The following is a 6,919-nucleotide window of genomic DNA, read 5'->3' on the forward strand; positions in this document are numbered from 1 at the left end:
GTGAGAGTTTGTTTAGGTGGGGGGGGGGTACCAGGGCCCTTCGCGGAGGAGCAGTGGAGCGGAGAAGCAGAGGAATGGAGGAGTGGAGGTAATTTTTCTTTTCTCAAAGGCAGAGGATGGGAAGTTTGGGGGCAGTAGGACGCCTTAGACCGGCCACTGTGAGCCTTCTCCAGATATAGATCCCCCGGACGTATGATTGGAGCTCCCGGACCATTGGGCACACACATGTGAATGAGTGGATGAGCTAATGTTTGTTTGGTAGTGGATGCATTTCGGCTAATGCTATTAGCACAGCTATGATGAGTTAAGGTGTGTTTGTGTGTGTGTGTGTGTGTGTGTGTGCGCGTGTGTGTGTTTGTGTGTTTTTGTGTGTGTGTGAGTGTGTTTAGGTGGGGGGGGGGTACCAGGGCCCATAGCGGAGGAGCGGTGGAGCTGAGAAGCGGAGGAGCGTAGTAGCGGAGGTATTGTTTCTCCTCTCAGAGGCGGGGAAGCTTGGGAGCTATTAGCACAGCTATGATGACTTAAGGTGTGTTTGTGTGTGTGTGTTTGTGTGTTTGTGTGTTCTTGTGTGTGTGTGTGTGTGTGTGTGTGTGTTTGTGTGTGTGGGGGGGGGGGGCGCGGACAGGGGGTAGCTGGGCCTGGAGCGGATGAGCTGTGAAGCGGATGGAGGGCAGAAGCACGTCCCATAATTCTCCTGAGTCCAGCGGATCGGGAGTACCAGGGCCTATAGCGGAGGAGCGGTGGAGCGGAGAAGAGGACCATTGGGCACACACATGTGAATGAGTGGATGAGCTAATGTTTGTTTGGTTGTGGATGCGTTTCGGCTAATGCTATTAGCACAGCTATGATGACTTAATGTGTGTATGTGTGTCAGTGTGTGTGTGTGTGTGTGAGGTTCTTTGTGTATGTGTGTGATAGTTTGTTTTGGTGGGGGGGGGGGGTCGCGGACACGGAGTACCAGGGCGCACACATGTGAATGAGTGGATGAGCTAATGTTTGTTTGGTTGTGGATGCGTTTCGGCTAAAGCTATTAGCACAGCTATGAAGACTTAAGGTGTGTGTATGTGTGTATGTGTGTGTCTGTGTGTGTGTGAGTGTCTGTGTCTGTATGTGTGTGTGAGAGGCTCTTTTGGTGGGGGGGGGGGGGGTCGCGGACAGGGAGTACCATTGGGCACACACATGTGAATGAGTGGATGAGCGAATGTTTGTTTGGTTGTGGATGCGTTTCGGCTAATGGTATTAGCACAGCTCTGATGAGTTAAGATGTGTGTGTATGTGTGTTTGTGTGTTTGTGTGTTTTTGTGTGTGTGTGAGTGATTTTGTGTGAGAGTTTGTTTAGGTAGGGGTGGGGGGGGGGGGGGGGGGAGTACCAGGGCCCATAGCCGAGGAGCGGTGGAGCTGAGAAGCGGAGGAGCAGAGGAGCGGAGGTAATGTTTCTTCTCTCAGAGGCGGAGCAGCTTGGGGGCAGCAGAACCCCTTAGACGGGCTAATGTGAGCATTCTTCGGACATAGATCCCCCGAACGTATGATTGGAGCTCCCGGACCACTGGGCACACACATGTGAATGAGTGGATGAGCTAATGTTTGTTTGGTTGTGGATGCGTTTCGGCTAATGCTATTAGCACAGCTATGATGAGTTAAGGTGTGTGTGTGTGTGTGTGAGTGTGTGTGTTTGTTTGTTTTTGTGTCTTTGTGAGTGTGTTCGTGTGTGTATGTGTGAGAGTTTGTTTAAGTGGGGGGGGGGGGATACCAGGGCCCATCACGGAGGAGCGGTGGAGCGGAGAAGCGGAGGAATGGAGGAGGTTAGGTAATTTTTCTCTTCTCAAAGGCAGAGGATGGGAAGTTTGGGTGCAGTAGGACGCCTTAGACCGGCCACTGTGAGCCTTCTCCAGATATAGATCCCCGGATGTATGATTGGAGCTCCCGGACCATTGGGCACACACATGTGAATGAGTGGATGAGCTAATGTTTGTTTGGTAGTGGATGCATTTCGGCTAATGCTATTAGCACAGCTATGATGAGTTAAGGTGTGTGTGTGTGTGTGTGAGTGTGTGTGTATGTGTGTGTGTGTGTGTGTTTAGGTGGGGGGGGGTACCAGGGCCAATAGCGGAGGAGCGGTGGAGCTGAGAAGCGGAGAAGCGGAGGAGCATAGGAGTGGAGGTAATGTTTCTTCTCTCAGAGGCGGGGAAGCTTGGGGGCAGAAGAACCCCTTAGACGGCCTAATGTGAGCCTTCTCTGGAGATAGCTCCCCCAGACGTATGACCGGAGCTCCCAGACCTCTGGGCACATACATGTGAATGAGTGGATGAGCTAATGTTTGTGTGGTTGTGGATGCATTTCGGCTAATGCTTTTAGCACAGCTATGATGACTTAAGGTGTGTATGTGTGTCTGTGTGTGTGTGTGTCTTTGTGTGTGTGTGTGTGTGTTTGTGTGTTTGAAAGGCTCTTTTGGTGGGGGAGGGGGGGGTCGCGGACAGGGATTACCATTGGGAGCACACATGTGAATGAGTGGATGAGCTAATGTTTGTTTGGTTGTGGATGCGTTTCGGCTAATGCTATTAGCACATCTATGATGAATTAAGGTGTGTTTGTGTGTGTGTGTGTGTGTGTGTATTTGTGTGTGTGTGTGTGTTTGTTTTTTTTGTGTCTGTGTGAGTGTGTTCGTGTGTGTATGTGTGAGAGTTTGTTTAGGTGGGGGGGGGTACCAGGGCCCTTCGCGGAGGAGCGGTGGAGCGGAGAAGCGGAGGAATGGAGGAGTGGAGGTAATTTTTCTCTTCTTAAAGGCAGAGGCTGGAAGTTTGGGTGCAGTAGGACGCCTTAGACCGGCCACTGTGAGCCTTCTCCAGATATAGATCCCCCGGACGTATGATTGGAGCTCCCGGACCATTGGGCACACACATGTGAATGAGTGGATGAGCTAATGTTTGTTTGGTAGTGGATGCATTTCGGCTAATGCTATTAGCAAAGCTATGATGAGTTAAGGTGTGTTTGTGTGTGTGTGTGTGTGTGTGTGCGCGCGTGTGTGTGCGCGTGTGTTTAGGTGGGGGGGGGGGTACCAGGGCCCATAGCGGAGGAGCGGTGGAGCTGAGAAGCGGAGGAGCGGAGTAGCGGAGGTATTGTTTCTCCTCTCAGAGGCGGGGAAGCTTGGGAGCTATTAGCACAGCTATGATGACTTAAGGTGTGTGTGTGTGTGTGTGTTTGTGTGTTTGTGTGTTCTTGTGTGTGTGTGTGTGTGTGTGTGTGTTTGTGTGTGCGTTTGTGTATATGTGTGTGACAGTTTGTTTCGGTGGGGGGGGGGGGGGGGGGGCGCGGACAGGGGGTAGCTGGGCCTGGAGCGGATGAGCTGTGAAGCGGATGGAGCGCAGAAGCACGTCCCATAATTCTCCTGAGTCCGGCGGATCGGGAGTACCAGGGCCTATAGCGGAGGAGCGGTGGAGCGGAGAAGCGGACCATTGGGCACACACATGTGAATGAGTGGATGAGCTAATGTTTGTTTGGTTGTGGATGCGTTTCAGCTAATGCTATTAGCACAGCTATGATGAGTTAAGGTGTGTGTGTGTGTGTGTGTGTGTGTGTGTGTGTGCGCGTGTGTGTGTTTGTGTGTTTTTGTGTGTGTGTGAGTGTGTTTAGGTGGGGGGGGGGTACCAGGGCCCATAGCGGAGGAGCGGTGGAGCTGAGAAGCGGAGGAGCGTAGTAGCGGAGGTATTGTTTCTCCTCTCAGAGGCGGGGAAGCTTGGGAGCTATTAGCACAGCTATGATGACTTAAGGTGTGTTTGTGTGTGTGTGTTTGTGTGTTTGTGTGTTCTTGTGTGTGTGTGTGTGTGTGTGTGTGTGTTTGTGTGAGTGGGGGGGGGGGGCGCGGACAGGGGGTAGCTGGGCCTGGAGCGGATGAGCTGTGAAGCGGATGGAGGGCAGAAGCACGTCCCATAATTCTCCTGAGTCCAGCGGATCGGGAGTACCAGGGCCTATAGCGGAGGAGCGGTGGAGCGGAGAAGAGGACCATTGGGCACACACATGTGAATGAGTGGATGAGCTAATGTTTGTTTGGTTGTGGATGCGTTTCGGCTAATGCTATTAGCACAGCTATGATGACTTAATGTGTGTATGTGTGTCAGTGTGTGTGTGTGTGTGTGTGAGGTTCTTTGTGTATGTGTGTGATAGTTTGTTTTGGTGGGGAGGGGGGGGGGTCGCGGACACGGAGTACCAGGGCGCACACATGTGAATGAGTGGATGAGCTAATGTTTGTTTGGTTGTGGATGCGTTTCGGCTAAAGCTATTAGCACAGCTATGAAGACTTAAGGTGTGTGTATGTGTGTATGTGTGTCTGTGTGTGTGTGAGTGTCTGTGTCTGTATGTGTGTGTGAGAGGCTCTTTTGGTGGGGGGGGGGGGGGGGGGGGGGTCGCGGACAGGGAGTACCATTGGGCACACACATGTGAATGAGTGGATGAGCGAATGTTTGTTTGGTTGTGGATGCGTTTCGGCTAATGGTATTAGCACAGCTCTGATGAGTTAAGATGTGTGTGTATGTGTGTTTGTGTGTTTGTGTGTTTTTGTGTGTGTGTGAGTGATTTTGTGTGAGAGTTTGTTTAGGTAGGGGGGGGGGGGGGGAGTACCAGGGCCCATAGCCGAGGAGCGGTGGAGCTGAGAAGCGGAGGAGCAGAGGAGCGGAGGTAATGTTTCTTCTCTCAGAGGCGGAGCAGCTTGGGGGCAGCAGAACCCCTTAGACGGGCTAATGTGAGCATTCTTCGGACATAGATCCCCCGAACGTATGATTGGAGCTCCCGGACCACTGGGCACACACATGTGAATGAGTGGATGAGCTAATGTTTGTTTGGTTGTGGATGCGTTTCGGCTAATGCTATTAGCACAGCTATGATGAGTTAAGGTGTGTGTGTGTGTGTGTGAGTGTGTGTGTTTGTTTGTTTTTGTGTCTTTGTGAGTGTGTTCGTGTGTGTATGTGTGAGAGTTTGTTTAAGTGGGGGGGGGGATACCAGGGCCCATCACGGAGGAGCGGTGGAGCGGAGAAGCGGAGGAATGGAGGAGGTTAGGTAATTTTTCTCTTCTCAAAGGCAGAGGATGGGAAGTTTGGGTGCAGTAGGACGCCTTAGACCGGCCACTGTGAGCCTTCTCCAGATATAGATCCCCGGATGTATGATTGGAGCTCCCGGACCATTGGGCACACACATGTGAATGAGTGGATGAGCTAATGTTTGTTTGGTAGTGGATGCATTTCGGCTAATGCTATTAGCACAGCTATGATGAGTTAAGGTGTGTGTGTGTGTGTGTGAGTGTGTGTGTATGTGTGTGTGTGTGTGTGTTTAGGTGGGGGGGGGTACCAGGGCCAATAGCGGAGGAGCGGTGGAGCTGAGAAGCGGACCATTGGGCACACACATGTGAATGACTGGATGAGCTAATGTTTGTTTGGTTGTGGATGCATTTCGGCTAATGCTATTAGCACAGCTATGATGACTTAATGTGTGTATGTGTGTGTCTGTGTGTGTGTGAGTGTCTTTGTATGTGTGTGTGTGTGTGTGTGTGTGTGAAAGGCTCTTTTGGTGGGGGAGGGGGGGTCGCGGACAGGGATTACCATTGGGCACACACATGTGAATGAGTGGATGAGCTAGTGTTTGTTTGGTTGTGGATGCGTTTCGGCTAATGCTATTAGCACATCTATGATGAATTAAGGTGTGTGTGTGTGTGTGTGTGTGTGTGTGTGTGTGTGTGTGTTTGTTTTTTGTGTCTGTGTGAGTGTGTTCGTGTGTGTATGTGTGAGAGTTTGTTTAGGTGGGGGGGGGGGGTACCAGGGCCCTTCGCGGAGGAGCAGTGGAGCGGACAAGCAGAGGAATGGAGGAGTGGAGGTAATTTTTCTTTTCTCAAAGGCAGAGGATGGGAAGTTTGGGGGCAGTAGGACGCCTTAGACCGGCCACTGTGAGCCTTCTCCAGATATAGATCCCCCGGACGTATGATTGGAGCTCCCGGACCATTGGGCACACACATGTGAATGAGTGGATGAGCTAATGTTTGTTTGGTAGTGGATGCATTTCGGCTAATGCTATTAGCACAGCTATGATGAGTTAAGGTGTGTTTGTGTGTGTGTGTGTGTGTGTGTGCGCGTGTGTGTGTTTGTGTGTTTTTGTGTGTGTGTGAGTGTGTTTAGGTGGGGGGGGGGGTACCAGGGCCCATAGCGGAGGAGCGGTGGAGCTGAGAAGCGGAGGAGCGGAGTAGCGGAGGTATTGTTTCTCCTCTCAGAGGCGGGGAAGCTTGGGAGCTATTAGCACAGCTATGATGACTTAAGGTGTGTGTGTGTGTGTGTGTTTGTGTGTTTGTGTGTTCTTGTGTGTGTGTGTGTGTGTGTGTGTGTGTTTGTGTGTGTGGGGGGGGGGGGGCGCGGACAGGGGGTAGCTGGGCCTGGAGCGGATGAGCTGTGAAGCGGATGGAGGGCAGAAGCACGTCCCATAATTCTCCTGAGTCCAGCGGATCGGGAGTACCAGGGCCTATAGCGGAGGAGCGGTGGAGCGGAGAAGAGGACCATTGGGCACACACATGTGAATGAGTGGATGAGCTAATGTTTGTTTGGTTGTGGATGCGTTTCGGCTAATGCTATTAGCACAGCTATGATGACTTAATGTGTGTATGTGTGTCAGTGTGTGTGTGTGTGTGTGAGGTTCTTTGTGTATGTGTGTGATAGTTTGTTTTGGTGGGGGGGGGGGGTCGCGGACACGGAGTACCAGGGCGCACACATGTGAATGAGTGGATGAGCTAATGTTTGTTTGGTTGTGGATGCGTTTCGGCTAAAGCTATTAGCACAGCTATGAAGACTTAAGGTGTGTGTATGTGTGTATGTGTGTGTCTGTGTGTGTGTGAGTGTCTGTGTCTGTATGTGTGTGTGAGAGGCTCTTTTGGTGGGGGGGGGGGGGG

This window comes from Fistularia commersonii, chromosome 14 (genome assembly GCF_037954325.1).
Source record: "Fistularia commersonii isolate RoL2024-O1a breed Wild chromosome 14, RoL_Fcom_v1.0, whole genome shotgun sequence".
Taxonomy (NCBI): Eukaryota; Metazoa; Chordata; class Actinopteri; order Syngnathiformes; family Fistulariidae; genus Fistularia; species Fistularia commersonii.